The sequence below is a fragment of the Oncorhynchus keta genome, unplaced genomic scaffold (genome assembly GCF_023373465.1).
Source record: "Oncorhynchus keta strain PuntledgeMale-10-30-2019 unplaced genomic scaffold, Oket_V2 Un_scaffold_621_pilon_pilon, whole genome shotgun sequence".
In the NCBI taxonomy this organism is placed as follows: Eukaryota; Metazoa; Chordata; class Actinopteri; order Salmoniformes; family Salmonidae; genus Oncorhynchus; species Oncorhynchus keta.
Genome location: NW_026290975.1, coordinates 100303 through 120655, shown reverse-complemented (window position 1 = coordinate 120655; position 20353 = coordinate 100303). Strand labels below are relative to the sequence as shown.

The following is a 20353-nucleotide window of genomic DNA, read 5'->3' as shown; positions in this document are numbered from 1 at the left end:
GCCAGCTGTATGTCCAGCTGTATGGCCAGCTGGATGGCCAGCTGTATGGCCAGCTGTATGGCCAGCTGTATGTCCAGCTGTATGGCCAGCTGTATGTCCAGCTGTATGTCCAGCTGTATGTCCAGCTGTATGGCCAGCTGTATGTCCAGCTGTATGTCCAGCTGTATGTCCAGCTGTATGTCCAGCTGTATGGCCAGCTGTATGGCCAGCTGTATGTCCAGCTGTATGGCCAGCTGGATGGCCAGCTGTATGGCCAGCTGTATGGCCAGCTGGATGGCCAGCTGTATGGCCAGCTGTATGTCCAGCTGTATGGCCAGCTGTATGGCCAGCTGTATGGCCAGCTGGATGGCCAGCTGTATGGCCAGCTGTATGTCCAGCTGTATGGCCAGCTGTATGGCCAGCTGTACGGCCAGCTGTACGGCCAGCTGTACGTCCAGCTGTACGGCCAGCTGTATGGCCAGCTGTACGTCCAGCTGTATGGCCAGCTGTATGGCCAGCTGTATGTCCAGCTGATGTCCAGCTGTATGGCCAGCTGTATGGCCAGCTGTACGGCCAGCTGTACGGCCAGCTGTATGGCCAGCTGTATGGCCAGCTGTACATCCAGCTGTATGTCCAGCTCCTTTGTAGTGATGTCACTCAGAACAAGACAGGAGTATTACCTTCTCTCAAAGGACTAAACAACAACAACAAGAGCAGTTAACGATTCATTTGACACTTAAACCAGAGATGGCAAAACAATGGACCAGCTGAGAACAACAACAACAACAACACCTTTTTACTACTACGCCAAAAGGAGCCTGTTTTCCTGAACGAGGACTCTACTAACACACAAACCAGAACCCGAGAACTGTCCGGGGAAGTAGGTTGTGAGCCGTGCCCTCTGACCTCAAAAGAGCATTCTGGGTATGCTCCGAGTCTGTTAGTTCCCCTGAAAAAAAACACCACAGACAGCGACTCAAATGGCGCCCTATTCCCTGTATAGTGCACTACGCCTGAACATGGTCATATCCTCTGGTTAAAAGTAGTGCACTATATAGGGGAATAGGGTGCCATTTGAGCTTTAAGCCACCCTCAAGAACCTTGTTTATGGTTTCTTATAGTGTTTTTTTTTTTTTACATGATGCATATAATATATCAATTAGTATTTAATGGGGCCCTCCTGGGTGGCGCTGTACCGCAGCTGTGCCACCAGAGACTCTGGGTTCGCGCTGTACCGCAGCTGTGACACAGAGAGGTGTTTCTGCTTTAGACTGATGACACAGAGAGGTGTGTTTCTGCTTTAGACTGATGACACAGAGATGTGTGTTTCTGCTTTAGACTGATGACACAGAGAGGTGTGTTTCTGCTTTAGACTGATGACAGAGAGGTGTTTCTGCTTTAGACTGATGACACAGAGAGGTGTGTTTCTGCTTTAGACTGATGACACAGAGAGGTGTTTCTGCTTTAGACTGATGACACAGAGAGGTGTGTTTCTGCTTTAGACTGATGACACAGAGAGGTGTTTCTGCTTTAGACTGATGACACAGAGAGGTGTGTTTCTGCTTTAGACTGGTGACACAGAGAGGTGTTTCTGCTTTAGACTGATGACACAGAGAGGTGTGTTTCTGCTTTAGACTGATGACACAGAGAGGTGTGCTTCTGCTTTAGACTGATGACACAGAGAGGTGGTTCTGCTTTAGACTGATGACACAGAGAGGTGTGCTTCTGCTTTAGACTGATGACACAGAGAGGTGGTTCTGCTTTAGACTGATGACACAGAGGTGTGTTTCTGCTTTAGACTGATGACACAGAGAGGTGTGTTTCTGCTTTAGACTGATGACACAGAGAGGTGTGTTTCTGCTTTAGACTGATGACACAGAGAGGTGTGTTTCTGCTTTAGACTGGTGACACAGAGAGGTGTGTTTCTGCTTTAGACTGATGACACAGAGAGGTGTGTTTCTGCTTTAGACTGATGACACAGAGAGGTGTTTCTGCTTTAGACTGATGACACAGAGAGGTGTGTTTCTGCTTTAGACTGATGACACAGAGAGGTGTGTTTCTGCTTTAGACTGATGACACAGAGAGGTGTGTTTCTGCTTTAGACTGGTGACACAGAGAGGTGTGTTTCTGCTTTAGACTGATGACACAGAGAGGTGTGTTTCTGCTTTAGACTGATGACACAGAGAGGTGTGTTTCTGCTTTAGACTGGTGACACAGAGAGGTGTGTTTCTGCTTTAGACTGATGACACAGAGAGGTGTGTTTCTGCTTTAGACTGATGACACAGAGAGGTGTGTTTCTGCTTTAGACTGATGACACAGAGGTGTGTTTCTGCTTTAGACTGATGACACAGAGAGGTGTGTTTCTCTGATTATACTATGGTCGTGTCCCAAATGGCACCCTATTCCCTACACAGTGAAAAGTTGTGCACTATTTAAGCAATAGGGTCCCATTCAGGATGCAACCTGTGTGTGTGGGACAACAGTGTTACCTGGGCAACAGTGTTACCTGGGCAACAGTGTTACCTGGGCAACAGTGTTACCTGGGCAACAGTGTTGATTTGTTGACATTCAGACTGTATTCTATTTATCTTGAGAGAGGATGAGAAGGGGAAAGAGATCATTAAGAGATTATCCTAAACTTCCTAACATTGTCCAGGAAGATGAACATAGATTGACCTGTGACCCGGGAAGTTGAACATAATAATGCTGATCAGTGATTGGCTGATGATAGGCAGAGGGCAGGTATTACTTAAAGACAGTGTTGGTAGTTTGAAATTATGAACAGAAACACAAAGAGGTTTTTGTATCTGAAAAGAGTTAACTCCCAAAAGGAGAAATGTGTTTTATCGTCTGGTTGCTTTGATGTGTGTAGGAGACTATTTTTACTATTTTTGAGAGTCTTTTTATTTGTGCTGTGGAAAATACACTAAAGGAAAATTGTTTTCCAGGGGCCTGTGTTTCAATACAGTGTACGAGAGAGGGAGAGAGAGATGCTCACCACAGAGGAGAGAGAGATGCTCACCACAGTGGAGAGAGAGATGCTCACCACAGTGAAGAGAGAGATGCTCACCACAGCGAAGAGAGAGATGCTCACCACAGTGAAGAGAGAGATGCTCACCACAGTGAAGAGGGAGAGAGAGATGCTCACCACAGTGAAGAGGGAGAGAGAGATGCTCACCACAGTGGAGAGAGAGATGCTCACCACAGTGAAGAGAGAGATGCTCACCACAGCGAAGAGAGAGATGCTCACCACAGCGAAGAGGGAGAGAGAGATGCTCACCACAGCGAAGAGAGAGATGCTCACCACAGCGAAGAGAGAGATGCTCACCACAGTGAAGAGAGGGAGAGAGAGATGCTCACCACAGAGGAGAGAGGGAGAGAGAGATGCTCACCACAGTGAAGAGAGGGAGAGAGAGATGCTCACCACAGTGAAGAGAGGGAGAGAGAGATGCTCACCACAGTGAAGAGAGGGAGAGAGAGATGCTCACCACAGTGAAGAGAGGGAGAGAGAGATGCTCACCACAGTGAAGAGAGGGAGAGAGAGATGCTCACCACAGCGAAGAGAGGGAGAGAGAGATGCTCACCACAGTGAAGAGAGGGAGAGAGAGATGCTCACCACAGTGAAGAGAGGGAGAGAGAGATGCTCACCACAGTGAAGAGAGGGAGAGAGAGATGCTGACCACAGCGAAGAGAGGGAGAGAGAGATGCTGACCACAGTGAAGAGAGGGAGAGAGAGATGCTCACCACAGCGAAGAGAGGGAGAGAGAGATGCTCACCACAGTGAAGAGAGGGAGAGAGAGATGCTCACCACAGTGAAGAGAGGGAGAGAGAGATGCTCACCACAGTGAAGAGAGGGAGAGAGAGATGCTCATCACAGCGAAGAGAGGGAGAGAGAGATGCTCACCACAGCGAAGAGAGGGAGAGAGAGATGCTCACCACAGTGAAGAGAGGGAGAGAGAGATGCTCACCACAGTGAAGAGAGGGAGAGAGAGATGCTCACCACAGTGAAGAGAGGGAGAGAGAGATGCTCACCACAGTGAAGAGAGGGAGAGAGAGATGCTCACCACAGTGAAGAGAGGGAGAGAGAGATGCTCACCACAGTGAAGAGAGGGAGAGAGAGATGCTCACCACAGTGAAGAGAGGGAGAGAGAGATGCTCACCACAGCGAAGAGAGGGAGAGAGAGATGCTTACAACAGCGAAGAGAGGGAGAGAGAGATGCTCACCACAGTGAAGAGAGGGAGAGAGAGATGCTCACCACAGTGAAGAGAGGGAGAGAGAGATGCTCACCACAGTGAAGAGAGGGAGAGAGAGATGCTCACCACAGTGAAGAGAGGGAGAGAGAGATGCTCACCACAGTGAAGAGAGAGATGCTCACCACAGTGAAGAGAGGGAGAGAGAGATGCTCACAACAGCGAAGAGAGGGAGAGAGAGATGCTCACCACAGCGAAGAGAGGGAGAGAGAGATGCTCACCACAGCGAAGAGAGGGAGAGAGAGATGCTCACCACAGCGAAGAGAGGGAGAGAGAGATGCTCACCACAGCGAAGAGAGGGAGAGAGAGATGCTCACCACAGTGAAGAGAGGGAGAGAGAGATGCTCACCACAGCGAAGAGAGGGAGAGAGAGATGCTCACCACAGTGAAGAGAGGGAGAGAGAGATGCTCACCACAGTGAAGAGAGGGAGAGAGAGATGCTCACCACAGCGAAGAGAGGGAGAGAGAGATGCTCACCACAGTGAAGAGAGGGAGAGAGAGATGCTCACCACAGCGAAGAGAGGGAGAGAGAGATGCTCACCACAGTGAAGAGAGGGAGAGAGAGATGCTCACCACAGTGAAGAGAGGGAGAGAGAGATGCTCACCACAGTGAAGAGAGGGAGAGAGAGATGCTCACCACAGCGAAGAGAGGGAGAGAGAGATGCTCACCACAGCGAAGAGAGGGAGAGAGAGATGCTGACCACAGTGAAGAGAGGGAGAGAGAGATGCTCACCACAGCGAAGAGAGGGAGAGAGAGATGCTGACCACAGTGAAGAGAGGGAGAGAGAGATGCTCACCACAGCGAAGAGAGGGAGAGAGAGATGCTCACCACAGCGAAGAGAGGGAGAGAGAGATGCTCACCACAGCGAAGAGAGGGAGAGAGAGATGCTCACCACAGGGAAGAGAGGGAGAGAGAGATGCTCACCACAGCGAAGAGAGGGAGAGAGAGATGCTCACCACAGTGAAGAGAGGGATAGAGAGATGCTCACCACAGTGAAGAGAGGGAGAGAGAGATGCTCACCACAGTGAAGAGAGGGAGAGAGAGATGCTCACCACAGTGAAGAGAGGGAGAGAGAGATGCTCACCACAGTGAAGAGAGGGAGAGAGAGATGCTCATCACAGTGAAGAGAGGGAGAGAGAGATGCTCACCACAGCGAAGAGAGGGAGAGAGAGATGCTCATCACAGTGAAGAGAGGGAGAGAGAGATGCTCACCACAGCGAAGAGAGGGAGAGAGAGATGCTCATCACAGTGAAGAGAGGGAGAGAGAGATGCTCACCACAGTGAAGAGAGGGAGAGAGAGATGCTCACCACAGTGAAGAGAGGGAGAGAGAGATGCTGACCACAGCGAAGAGAGGGAGAGAGAGATGCTCACCACAGTGAAGAGAGGGAGAGAGAGATGCTGACCACAGCGAAGAGAGGGAGAGAGAGATGCTCACCACAGTGAAGAGAGGGAGAGAGAGATGCTCAACACAGTGAAGAGAGGGAGAGAGAGATGCTCATCACAGAGGAGAGCGGGAGAGAGAGATGCTGAGCGAGAGAGAGAGATGCTCACCACAGTGAAGAGAGGGAGAGAGAGATGCTGACCACAGCGAAGAGAGGGAGAGAGAGATGGTCATCTAACCATTTTATGTATTATTAGGTGTGTGTGTGTGTGTGTGTGTGTGTGTGTGTGTGTGTGTGTGTGTGTGTGTGTGTGTGTGTGTGTGTGTGTGTGTGTGTGTGTGTGTGTGTGTGTGTGTGTGTGTGTGTTCTTCGGGATACTGAATTTGCAACTAGTAAATATGCAAAGTTAATGTTGTTGTAACAAGAGGGTAATGTAACAAAAGGGTAATGTCGGGGTATCAAGAGGGTAATGTTAGTGTAACAAGAGGTTCATAATAGTGTAACAAGAGATTCATAATAGTGTAACAAGAGGGTAATGTAACAAAAGAGTAATGTCAGGGAACAAGAGGGCAATGTAAGGGTAACACTGGGGTAATGTAACAAGAGGGTAATGTTAGGGTAACACCAGGGTAATGTAATGAGAGGGTACTGTATCAAGAGGACAATGTAGGGGTAACACTAGGGTAATGTAACAAGAGGGTAATGTATCAAGAGGGCAATGTTAGGGTAACACTAGGGTAATGTAACAAGAGGGTAATGTATCAAGAGGGCAATGTTAGGGTAACACGGGGTAATGTAACAAGAGGGTAATGTATCAAAAGGGCAATGGTATGGTAACAATATGGTAATGTTAGGGTAACAAGAGGGCACTGTTGTGTAATAAAAAGATAATGTAACAAAGGGAAGTGTTAGGGCAACAAGAGGGCAATGTAAGAATAGAGTAATGTCAGGGTAACAAGGTGGTAATGTAACAAGATGCTAATGTAACAAAAAGGTACTGTCATGGTAACAAGAGTGCAATGTTAAGGTAACATGAGGGTAATGGCAGAGTTAGAAGATGTCGATGTAACAAAAGGGTAATGTTTCGGTAACAAGATGGTAATTTAAGAATAGGGTATTGTAGCAAAGGGGTAATGTTAGGGTAACGAGAGGTTAATGTTAATGTAACAAGAGGGTAGTGTTGACAGAACAAGATGATAATGTAGCAAAGGGGTAATGTTAGGGTAACGAGAGGTTAATGTTAATGTAACAAGAGGGTAGTGTTGACAGAAAAAGAGGTAATGTAGCAAAGGGGTCATGTTAGGGTAACAAGAGGATACTGTATCAAAGGGTAATGTAGCAAAGGGGTCATGTTAGGGTAACAAGAGGTTACTATTAGTGTAACACGAGGGTAATGTAACAAGAGGGTTAGGGTAACATGTTAGGGTAACAACAGGGCGTGTTCTTTACACAACTGTCTGCTATTTGATTAGCATTAGTCAAAACATATAATGAAGATGGAAACTGTGTGCTATTGCTATGTATTTATAATGTACAACGTCTCTTATAGCATATGATACCAAAACAGCACAAATCCTGTATTTTAAAAGAAGACATTCATCAAGTTGAATTTGGTCTCAGAACTTGAAAAGAAAGTAGACGTTTCTTGAATAACTAAATTAGTAATCGTACTGTATATTTGGTGGATAATGCAGTTTGTCATGTGTGAATATTAAAACCATTTCAGGGTCAGAAAACAAATGAGGAAGTAGCAGCACAATAGATGTAAACACACTATACAGTAATAATGTAAACACACTGTACGGTAATAATGTAAACACACTATACAGTAATAATGTAAACACACTATACAGTAATAATGTAAACACACTGTACAGTAATAATTAAACACACTATACGGTAATAATTAAACACACTGTACAGTAATAATGTAAACACACTGTACAGTAATAATTAAACACACTATACGGTAATAATGTAAACACACTATACAGTAATAATGTAAACACACTGTACAGTAATAATTAAACACACTATACGGTAATAATTAAACACACTGTACAGTAATAATGTAAACACACTGTACAGTAATAATTAAACACACTATACGGTAATAATGTAAACACACTGTACAGTAATAATGTAAACACACTCTACAGTAATAATGTAAACACACTGTACAGTAATAATTAAACACACTATACGGTAATACTGTAAACACACTCTACAGTAATAATTAAACACACTCTACAGTAATAATGTAAACACACTATACAGTAATAATGTAAACACACTATAAGGTAATAATGTAAACACACTATACAGTAATAATGTAAACACACTATACAGTAATAATTAAACACACTATACAGTAATAATGTAAACACACTATACAGTAATAATGTAAACACACTATAAGGTAATAATGTAAACACACTATACAGTAATAATGTAAACACACTATACAGTAATAATGTAAACACACTCTACAGTAATAATTAAACACACTATACGGTAATAATGTAAACACACTGTACAGTAATAATGTAAACACACTATACAGTAATAATTAAACACACTATACGGTAATAATTAAACACACTGTACAGTAATAATGTAAACACACTGTACAGTAATAATTAAACACACTATACGGTAATACTGTAAACACACTCTACAGTAATAATTAAACACACTCTACAGTAATAATGTAAACACACTATACAGTAATAATGTAAACACACTATAAGGTAATAATGTAAACACACTATAAGGTAATAATGTAAACACACTATACTGTAATAATGTAAACACACTATACAGTAATAATGTAAACACACTATACAGTAATAATGTAAACACACTATAAGGTAATAATGTAAACACACTATACAGTAATAATGTAAACACACTATACAGTAATAATGTAAACACACTATACAGTAATAATGTAAACACACTATACAGTAATAATGTAAACACACTATACAGTAATAATGTAAACACACTATACAGTAATAATGTAAACACACTATACAGTAATAATGTAAACACACTATAAGGTAATCATGTAAACACACTATACAGTAATAATGTAAACACACTATACAGTAATAATGTAAACACACTATAAGGTAATAATGTAAACACACTATACAGTAATAATGTAAACACACTATACAGTAATAATGTAAACACACTATACAGTAATAGTGTAAACACACTATAAGGTAATAATGTAAACACACTATACAGTAATAATGTAAACACACTATAAGGTAATAATGTAAACACACTATAAGGTAATAATGTAAACACACTATACAGTAATAATGTAAACACACTATAAGGTAATCATGTAAACACACTATAAGGTAATAATGTAAACACACTATACAGTAATAATGTAAACACACTATACAGTAATAATTAAACACACTATAAGGTAATAATGTAAACACACTATACAGTAATAATGTAAACACACTATACAGTAATAATGTAAACACACTATAAGGTAATAATGTAAACACACTATAAGGTAATAATGTAAACACACTATACAGTAATAATTAAACACACTATACAGTAATAATGTAAACACACTATAAGGTAATAATGTAAACACACTACAGCCGATTTGCTGTATTTGTTGTGCGTTGCAGAGTGACATCGGCCTTCAATACTATAGCCCACGTGCATGACGCCGTAGAGTACCCTTCATTACAACTAGCTCTGGTCCAGGGCGTTACTGCAGCCTCAGCATTAACAAGCTGCACTAAACGCCCTGGACCAGAGCTAGCTGACAGCCGTTGTGCACATACAGCATTAGATCTGCCAAGGGGTTTGAACATAGAGTATCACTCCAGACATGTCTCCCATGGAGTAGAAATGTGAGTTGCTGAATATAGGCCTACGATATTATTGTTTGCTTTTGGAATTTTAACTAATATATACACACACAAAAAATAAATATGATTTTATGTGTGAGGTGACACGCTTTTGTTGTTTATTTCTGAATTCATGGTGTTTTTTTTTATGATGACTTGATTTATCATTGTAACAAGAAAGGCTTTGCCATCCAGAGTGGAGAGCCCTGTGGGCTCCATCCAGAGTGGAGAGCCCTGTGGGCTCCATCCAGAGTGGAGAGCCCTGTGGGCTCCATCCAGAGTGGAGAGCCCTGTGGGCTCCATCCAGAGTGGAGAGCCCTGTGGGCTCCATCCAGAGTGGAGAGCCCTGTGAACCACCACCCAGAGTGAAGAGCCCTGTGGGCTCCATCCAGAGTGGAGAGCCCTGTGAACCACCACCCAGAGTGGAGAGCCCTGTGAACCACCACCCAGAGTGAAGAGCCCTGTGGGCTCCATCCAGAGTGGAGAGCCCTGTGGGCTCCATCCAGAGTGGAGAGCCCTGTGAACCACCACCCAGAGTGAAGAGCCCTGTGGGCTCCATCCAGAGTGGAGAGCCCTGTGGGCTCCATCCAGAGTGAAGAGCCCTGTGGGCTCCATCCAGAGTGGAGAGCCCTGTGGGCTCCATCCAGAGTGGAGAGCCCTGTGGGCTCCATCCAGAGTGGAGAGCCCTGTGGGCTCCATCCAGAGTGGAGAGCCCTGTGAACCACCACCCAGAGTGGAGAGCCCTGTGGGCTCCATCCAGAGTGGAGAGCCCTGTGGGCTCCATCCAGAGTGGAGAGCCCTGTGGGCTCCATCCAGAGTGGAGAGCCCTGTGGGCTCCATCCAGAGTGGAGAGCCCTGTGGGCTCCATCCAGAGTGGAGAGCCCTGTGGATAGAAGGCTGCCTGTGGGCTGCTCCATGGAGTAGGCCTGGTGACAGAATCACTGGTGTAGTAAAGAAATCATCTTCATATGTAAAGCTCTGTTAATATGTTAACCAGTTCTATGTTTATATTCTGCTTCTATTGGTTTATATAGTAGGCTACTTGTAAGGCTCACAGTTATACAGCTATATAATTATTTTCTCATTAAAAATAAAATCTGTCATTTTGTGACTATTGATTTATTATACCTATTCAAATATTGTCATCGTTTTTCGCACGCACGCACGCACGCACGCACGCACGCACGCACGCACGCACGCACGCACGCACGCACGCACGCACGCACCAGCTGATATCTCAAAGTGCTGTACAGAAACCCAGCCTAAAACCCCAAACAGCAAGCAATGCAGGTGTTGAAGCACGTTGGCTAGGAAAAACTCCCTAGAAAGGCCAAAACCTAGGAAGAAACCTAGAGAGGAACCAGTCCTCTTCTGGCTGTGCCGGGTGGAGATTATAATAGAACATGGCCAAGATGTTCAAATGTTCATAAATGACCAGCATGGTCAAATAATAGTTCTGGGACAGGTAGCACGTCCGGTGAACAGGTCAGGGTTCCATAGCCACAGGCAGAACAGTTGAAACTGGAGCAGCAGCACGGCCAGGTGGACTGGGGACAGCAAGGAGTCATCATGCCAGGTAGTCCTGAGGCATGGTCCTACGGCTCAGGTCCTCCGAGAAAGAGAAAGTAAGAGAGAAAGAGAGAATTAGAGAACGCACACTTAGATTCACACAGGACACCAGATAAGACAGGAGAAATACTCCAGATATAACAAACTGACCCTAGCCCCCCGACACATAAACTACTGCAGCATAAATACTGGAGGCTGAGACAGGAGGGGTCAGGAGACACTGTGGCCCCATCCGAGGACACCCCCGGACAGGGCCAAACAGGAAGGATATAACCCCACCCACTTTGCCAAAGCACAGCCCCTCACACCACTAGAGGGATATCTTCAACCACCAACTTACCATCCTGAGACAAGGCGGAGTATAGCCCACAAAGATCTCCATCACAGCAAGGGGGGAGCCAACCCAGACAGGACACAGTGACACAATAGTTTATATCAGGGGGGAGCGCCAACCCAGACAGGACACAATGGCACAATAGTTTATATCAGGGGGGCAACCCAGACAGGACACAATGACACAATAGCTTATATCAGGGGGGCTAACCCAGACAGGACACAATGACACAATAGCTTATATCAGGGGGGCGCCAACCCAGACAGGACACAATGACACAATAGTTTATATCAGGGGGCGCCAACCCAGACAGGACACAATGACACAATAGTTTATATCAGGGGGGCGCCAACCCAGACAGGACACAATGACACAACAGTTTATATCAGAGGGGGCGCCAACCCAGACAGGTCACAATGACACAATAGTTTATATCAGGGGGGCAACCCAGACAGGACACAATGACACAATAGTTTATATCAGGGGGCCAACCCAGACAGGACACAATGACACAATAGTTTATATCAGGGGGAGCGCCAACCCAGACAGGACACAATGGCACAATAGTTTATATCAGGGGGGCAACCCAGACAGGACACAATGACACAATAGCTTATATCAGGGGGGCTAACCCAGACAGGACACAATGACACAATAGCTTATATCAGGGGCGCCAACCCAGACAGGACACAATGACACAATAGTTTATATCAGGGGGCGCCCCAGACAGGACACAATGACACAATAGTTTATATCAGGGGGCGCCAACCCAGACAGGACACAATGACACAACAGTTTATATCAGAGGGGCGCCAACCCAGACAGGTCACAATGACACAATAGTTTATATCAGGGGGGGCAACAGACAGGACACAATGACACAATAGTTTATATCAGGGGGCGCCAACAGACAGGACACAATGACACAACAGTTTATATCAGAGGGGGCGCCAACCCAGACAGGTCACAATGACACAATAGTTTATATCAGGGGGGGCGCCAACCCAGACAGGACACAATGACACAATAGTTTATATCAGGGGGGCAACCCAGACAGGACACAATGACACAATAGTTTATATCAGGGGGCCAACCCAGACAGGACACAATGACACAATAGTTTATATCAGGGGGGTCGCCGACCAGACAGGACACAATGACACAATAGTTTATATCAGGGGGGCAACCCAAACAGGACACAATGACACAATAGTTTATATCAGGGGGGGGCCAACCCAGACAGGACACAATGACACAATAGTTTATATCAGGGGGGCTAACTAATGTTCCTACACAATAGGTGTATAAATATGATTGAACCCAAAAAGATTGTATAGTCTATTCACTAATGTGGACGTTTGACTCGTGAAGTAGCAGTGTTCATTTCGTTAACACAAATAGTGACTAAAGTATTCATCAAACAACTACTTTTCAGTAGAGACTACAACTGACTAAATAGACCCAGACAAATCTATAACTAAACCAAAAAAATGATTTTTAATTTCAGTTGACTAAAACAAGAAAGAGACAAACATTTCCTCTGCGACTAAAAATCAAACTACTAAATGGACTGGATATCAAATCAAATCGAATCTAATTGTATTTGTCACATACACATGGTTAGCAGATGTTAATGCGAGTGTAGCGAAATGCTTGTGCTTCTAGTTCCCACAATGCGGTGAGATAAGAGTTAGATAAGAGTTGTTTTGAGAGAGAGAGAGAGAGAGAGAGAGATTTAAGAGCTTTTCAGCGATAAGCACAATGAATATTTAGCAGCACAGATAAGTTCAGCAGTGGTAAGGATGCAATGCAGTGAGATAAGAGTTAGATAAGAGTTGTTTTGAGAGAGAGAGAGAGAGAGAGAGATTTAAGAGCTTTTCAGCGATAAGCACAATGAATATTTAGCAGCACAGATACGTTCAGCAGTGGGAAGCATCACACCTGGGAGGGAAAACAGCCTAGAAAATGTAACGATTTGACACACTTGAAAAGCAATGGATGTAGATATTGGATGGTACAGAGTTTTTTTGTGTATTTACACCACATCCTCCTATCTACACAGGTGACCTCTCGAGGAATTACCCTCCTGCTCTAGTGGGAGGAAGAAGATCCACTCAGAACCTGGAATAACGTGTCTCGGTCGGAGACTCACAAAGCAGCACTTCCTAAAGAGAGATCTAGGAGACCGTTGAATCCGTATGAAAGGAAAGACACCTCACCCTAGTTGGTGAGCTGCGGGGGAGAAAGCGATGAGTGTGGGCAGACAGGTTGCTCCAATTATACGCATTGAGCAGGCGACTCTCTTGCTTCGCCTTAGCTAACCAGTCACCATCAGCCTTCTAGTGGCTACCCTTTGCCTGGTTAAGAAACACAAGTTGAAATTAAAAAACAAATAGCAGCATTTTAATAACCCCTCCCACTTCATGTCATATACAGGCCTGTAGCGTCAGAGACAACGGCTTGATTCTCAGGCTAACTTCGGGCTAGCTTCGGGCTAGCTTCAGGCTAGCTTCAGGCTAGCTTCAGGCTAGCTTCAGGCTAACTTCAGGCTAACTTCAGGCTAACTTCAGGCTAACTTCAGACTAGCTTCAGGCTAACTTCCAATATGATCCATAATACTAGCACTACTTTTTGGTTTCTTTCTTCTAGGCCTACAACAGCATTTGGCAGGCAACATTTTACATTTATAAAGGATATCGAGGGCCGTTCTAAAACTAGGCTAGTTGCAGGACGGACCGTTAAAGATTTGTTTAAGTTACACCTTGTTCAGTCATGTAGCTAGCTAACAACTTGGGGCACGTTCAGCAAGACGCAATGTGTTGGAACGTTCAGATAGAAATATGCTATGTTGAACAAACCTACTTCTCTGACATGTTGATGGCCTTTCTATCTATCTATACGTTGGAGACTGAACCGGACTCTGCTAACATTACCAGTAGCTAAAACATTGTTTAGCTTTGAGATTCCCTTCTGTTATGAAAAGTGCTATAGAAGTTTAATAAATCATTATTATTACCATCATATTGGGAGAGTTCAGTGACCATCCGGAGGACGACGACACGACAGCACCCTCCTCAGGGGACTCAGTGTACAGCCAATTAGTACACACCTGGGCCCACTAATTGCTTTGTGTCTTCCTCCTCTATATAAACTACCGTTCAAACGTTTAAGGTCACTTAGAAACGTCCTTGTTTTTGAAAGAAAATCACTTCTTTTTTTTTGTCCATTAAAATAACATGAAATGGATCAGAAACACGGTGTAGACATTGTTAAAAGGTCCTCTGAAAGCAGAGTGGAGTTGAGAGAGGTTGAGGTGCTGACTACTAAAACCTCTGTTAGCTACTTGGGATGTATCCTTGATGGAAGCTTGGCCAATGAGGTGCTAGGGAAGGTTAATGCCAGGACTACGTTTTTGGCTCGAAAGTCCAAGCTGCTGGATAAGGACTTTCTTGTATACGGGAGCCTCAGAATGGAATGAGTTGAGTTGCCTCTGCCTATAGTTGCCTCTGCCTATAGTTGCCTCTGCTTTAAAAATAAAGTAAAAATATGTTTGATGTCCTCTGTGCCCTTATGAATAACCCCTATGATGTAGCTGGAATGATGAGATAGATGTTCTTCTTCTCTGTTTTTGATGAGGTAGATGTTCTTCTTCTCTGTTTTTGATGAGGTAGATGTTCTTCTTCTCTGTTTTTGATGAGATAGATGTTCTTCTTCTCTGTTTTTGATGAGGTAGATGTTCTTCTTCTCTGTTGTTGATGAGATAGATGTTCTTCTTCTCTGTTTTTGATGAGATGGATGTTCTTCTTCTATGTTTTTGATGACATAGATGTTCTTCTTCTGTCTTTTTGATGAGATAGATGTTCTTCTTCTCTGTTTTTTGATGAGATAGATGTTCTTCTTCTATGTTTTTGATGACATAGATGTTCTTCTTCTGTCTTTTGATGAGATAGATGTTCTTCTTCTCTGTTTTTGATGACATAGATGTTCTTCTTCTGTCTTTTTGATGAGATAGATGTTCTTCTTCTATGTTTTTGATGACATAGATGTTCTTCTTCTGTCTTTTTGATGAGATAGATGTTCTTCTTCTCTGTTTTTGATGACATAGATGTTCTTCTTCTGTCTTTTTGATGAGATCGATGTTCTTCTTCTCTGTTTTTTGATGAGATAGATGTTCTTCTTCTATGTTTTTGATGACATAGATGTTCTTCTTCTCTGTTGTTGATGAGATAGATGTTCTTCTTCTCTGTTTTTGATGAGATAGATGTTCTTCTTCTATGTTTTTGATGACATAGATGTTCTTCTTCTCTGTTGTTGATGAGATAGATGTTCTTCTTCTCTGTTTTTGATGAGATAGATGTTCTTCTTCTATGTTTTTGATGACATAGATGTTCTTCTTCTCTGTTGTTGATGAGATAGATGTTCTTCTTCTATGTTTTTGATGAGATAGATGTTCTTCTTCTCTATTGTTGATGAGATAGATGTTCTTCTTCTCTGTTTTTTGATGAGATAGATGTTCTTCTTCTCTGTTTTTTGATGAGATAGATGTTCTTCTTCTATGTTTTTGATGAGATAGATGTTCTTCTTCTCTATTGTTGATGAGATAGATGTTCTTCTTCTCTGTTGTTGATGAGATAGATGTTCTTCTTCTCTGTTTTTGATGAGATAGATGTTCTTCTTCTCTGTTTTTGATGACATAGATGTTCTTCTTCTGTCTTTTTGATGAGATAGATGTTCTTCTTCTCTATTGTTGATGAGATAGATGTTCTTCTTCTCTGTTGTTGATGAGATAGATGTTCTTCTTCTCTGTTTTTGATGAGATAGATGTTCTTCTTCTCTGTTTTTGATGACATAGATGTTCTTCTTCTCTGTTTTTGATGAGATAGATGTTCTTCTTCTCTGTTTTTGATGAGATAGATGTTCTTCTTCTCTGTTTTTGATTACATAGATGTTCTTCTTCTGTCTTTTTGATGAGATAGATGTTCTTCTTCTGTCTTTTTGATGAGATAGATGTTCTTCTTCTCTGTTTTTGATGAGATAGATGTTCTTCTTCTCTGTTTTTGATGACATAGATGTTCTTCTTCTGTCTTTTTGATGAGATAGATGTTCTTCTTCTCTGTTTTTGATGAGATAGATGTTCTTCTTCTCTGTTTTTGATGACATAGATGTTCTTCTTCTCTGTTTTTGATGAGATAGATGTTCTTCTTCTCTGTTTTTGATGACATAGATGTTCTTCTTCTGTCTTTTGATGAGATAGATGTTCTTCTTCTGTCTTTTTGATGAGATAGATGTTCTTCTTCTCTGTTTTTGATGAGATAGATGTTCTTCTTCTCTGTTTTTGATGACATAGATGTTCTTCTTCTCTGTTTTTGATGACATAGATGTTCTTCTTCTCTGTTGTTGATGAGATAGATGTTCTTCTTCTCTGTTTTTGATGAGATAGATGTTCTTCTTCTCTGTTTTTGATGACATAGATGTTCTTCTTCTCTGTTTTTGATGACATAGATGTTCTTCTTCTCTGTTGTTGATGAGATAGATGTTCTTCTTCTCTGTTTTTGATGAGATAGATGTTCTTCTTCTCTGTTGTTGACGAGATAGATGTTCTTCGTCTCTGTTTTTGACGAGATAGATGTTCTTCTTCTCTGTTTTTGACGAGATAGATGTTCTTCTTCTCTGTTTTTGAAGAGATAGATGTTCTTTGTCTCTGTTTTTGACGAGATAGATGTTCTTCGTCTCTGTTTTTGACGAGATAGATGTTCTTCTTCTCTGTTTTTGATGAGATAGATGTTCTTCTTCTCTGTTGTTGATGAGATAGATGTTCTTCTTCTCTGTTTTTGATGAGATAGATGTTCTTCTTCTCTGTTTTTGATGAGATAGATGTTCTTCTTCTCTGTTTTTGATGAGATAGATGTTCTTCTTCTCTGTTGTTGATGAGATAGATGTTCTTCTTCTCTGTTTTTGATGACATAGATGTTCTTCTTCTCTGTTGTTGATGGATTACAGTGCCTTGCGAAAGTATTCGGCCCTATTGTAAATACCCCTATTGGATATTTCAAACTTTTTTAACAAATCAAAAACTGAAAAATTGGGAGTGCAAAATTATTCAGCCCCTTTACTTTCAGTGCAGCAAACTCTCTCCAGAAGTTCAGTGAGGATCTCTGAATGATCCAATGTTGACCTAAATGACTAATGATGACAAATTACAATCCACCTGTGTGTAATCAAGTCTCCGTATAAATGCACCTGCACTGTGATAGTCTCAGAGGTCCGTTAAAAGCGCAGAGAGCATCATGAAGAACAAGGAACACACCAGGCAGGTCCGAGATACTGTTGTGAAGAAGTTTAAAGCCGGATTTGGATACAAAAAGATTTCCCAAGTTTTAAACATCCCAAGGAGCACTGTGCAAGCGATAATATTGAAATGGAAGGAGTATCAGACCACTGCAAATCTACCAAGACCTGGCCGTCCCTCTAAACTTTCAGCTCATACAAGGAGAAGACTGATCAGAGATGCAGCCAAGAGGCCCATGATCACTCTGGATGAACTGCAGAGATCTACAGCTGAGGTGGGAGACTCTGTCCATAGGACAACAATCAGTCGTATATTGCACAAATCTGGCCTTTATGGAAGGGTGGCAAGAAGAAAGACATTTCTTAAAGATATCCATAAAAAGTGTTGTTTAAAGTTTGCCACAAGCCACCTGGGAGACACACCAAACATGTGGAAGAAGGTGCTCTGGTCAGATGAAACCAAAATTGAACTTTTTGGCAACAATGCAAAACGTTATCTTTGGCGTAAAAGCAACACAGCTCATCACCCTGAACACATCATCCCCACTGTCAAACATGGTGGTGGCAGCATCATGGTTTGGGCCTGCTTTTCTTCAGCAGGGACAGGGAAGATGGTTCAAATTGATGGGAAGATGGATGGAGCCAAATACAGGACCATTCTGGAAGAAAACCTGATGGAGTCTGCAAAAGATCTGAGACTGGGACGGAGATTTGTCTTCCAACAAGACAATGATCCAAAACATAAAGCAAAATCTACAATGGAATGGTTCAAAAATAAACATATCCAGGTGTTAGAATGGCCAAGTCAAAGTCCAGACCTGAATCCAATCGAGAATCTGTGGAAAGAACTGAAAACTGCTGTTCACAAATGCTCTCCATCCAACCTCACTGAGCTCGAGCTGTTTTGCAAGGAGGAATGGGAAAAAATGTCAGTCTCTCGATGTGCAAAACTGATAGAGACATACCCCAAGCGACTTACAGCTGTAATCGCAGCAAAAGGTAGCGCTACAAAGTATTAACTTAAGGGGGCTGAATAATTTTGCACGCCCAATTTCAGTTTTTGATTTGTTAAAAAAAATTGAAATATCCAATAAATGTCGTTCCACTTCATGATTGTGTCCCACTTGTTGTTGATTCTTCACAAAAAAATACAGTTTTATATCTTTATGTTTGAAGCCTGAAATGTGGCAAAAGGTCGCAAATTTCAAGGGGGACAAATACTTTCGCAAGGCACTGTATTTCACTTCCATACTGTGTTCCATCTTGTCTCAAGAGGACCACAATGGAAATAAGTCCCAGACTGTATTGTGTGTTGTCCTCCATGATTTAACAGTGGAAATAAGTCCCAGACTGTATTGTGTGTTATCCTCCATGATTTAACAATGGAAATAAGTCCCTGACTGTATTGTGTGTTATCCTCTATGATTTAACAATGGAAATAAGTCCCAGACTGTATTGTGTGTTATCCTCCATGATTTAACAGTGGAAATAAGTCCCAGACTGTATTGTGTGTTATCCTCTATGATTTAACAGTGGAAATAAGTCCCAGACTGTATTGTGTGTTATCCTCTATGATTTAACAGTGGAAATAAGTCCCAGACTGTATTGTGTGTTATCCTCTATGATTTAACAATGGAAATAAGTCCCAGACTGTATTGTGTGTTATCCTCTATGATTTAACAGTGGAAATAAGTCCCAGACTGTATTGTGTGTTATCCTCCATGATTTAACAGTGGAAATAAGTCCCAGACTGTATTGTCTGTTATCCTCCATGATTTAACAGTGGAAATAAGTCCCAGACTGTATTGTGTGTTTTCCTCCATGATTTAACAATGGAAATAAGTCCCTGACTGTATTGTGTGTTATCCTCTATGATTTAACAATGGAAATAAGTCCCAGACTGTATTGTGTGTTATCCTCCATGATTTAACAGTGGAAATAAGTCCCAGACTGTATTGTGTGTTATCCTCCATGATTTAACAATGGAAATAAGTCCCAGACTGTATAGTGTGTTATCCTCCATGATTTAACAATGGAAATAAGTCCCAGACTGTATTGTGTGTTATCCTCTATGATTTAACAATGGAAATAAGTCCCAGACTGTATTGTGTGTTGTTCTCCATGATTTAACAGTGGAAATAAGTCCCAGACTGTATTGTGTGTTATCCTCCATGATTTAACAATGGAAATAAGTCCCTGACTGTATTGTGTGTTATCCTCTATGATTTAACAATGGAAATAAGTCCCAGACTGTATTGTGTGTTATCCTCCATGATTTAACAGTGGAAATAAGTCCCAGACTGTATTGTCTGTTATCCTCTATGATTTAACAATGGAAATAAGTCCCAGACTGTATTGTGTGTTTTCCTCCATGATTTAACAATGGAAATAAGTCCCAGACTGTATAGTGTGTTATCCTCTATGATTTAACAATGGAAATAAGTCCCAGACTTTATTGTGTGTTATCCTCCATGATTTAACAATGGAAATAAGTCCCAGACTGTATTGTGTGTTATCCTCTATGATTTAACAGTGGAAATAAGTCCCAGACTGTATAGTGTGTTATCCTCCATGATTTAACAATGGAAATAAGTCCCAGACTGTATTGTGTGTTATTCTCTATAATTTTATTCATGTGCTGTATGGCTTTTTCAAGTT

The 20353-nt window shown here is 42.4% G+C and overlaps 1 long non-coding RNA gene across 43 annotated transcripts; it reads left to right on the top strand.

Annotated features, from left to right (window-relative positions):
- Positions 1 to 599: 599 nt before the first annotated feature.
- LOC127929246 (uncharacterized) lies at positions 600 to 9611 on the top strand. 43 transcript variants are annotated; one of them, XR_008134115.1, is made up of 8 exons: positions 600 to 1336; positions 1367 to 1464; positions 1499 to 1630; positions 1761 to 2300; positions 2333 to 7962; positions 8034 to 8652; positions 8749 to 8940; positions 9156 to 9611. It is a non-coding gene; the product is annotated as an uncharacterized LOC127929246 (long non-coding RNA). The 43 variants fall into 43 exon arrangements; XR_008134147.1 differs by lacking the exon at positions 1499 to 1630 and having other exon boundaries at positions 601 to 1336; positions 1965 to 2064; positions 2133 to 2300; XR_008134140.1 differs by lacking the exon at positions 1499 to 1630 and having other exon boundaries at positions 601 to 1336; positions 1965 to 2064; positions 2099 to 2300.
- Positions 9612 to 20353: the final 10742 nt, after the last annotated feature.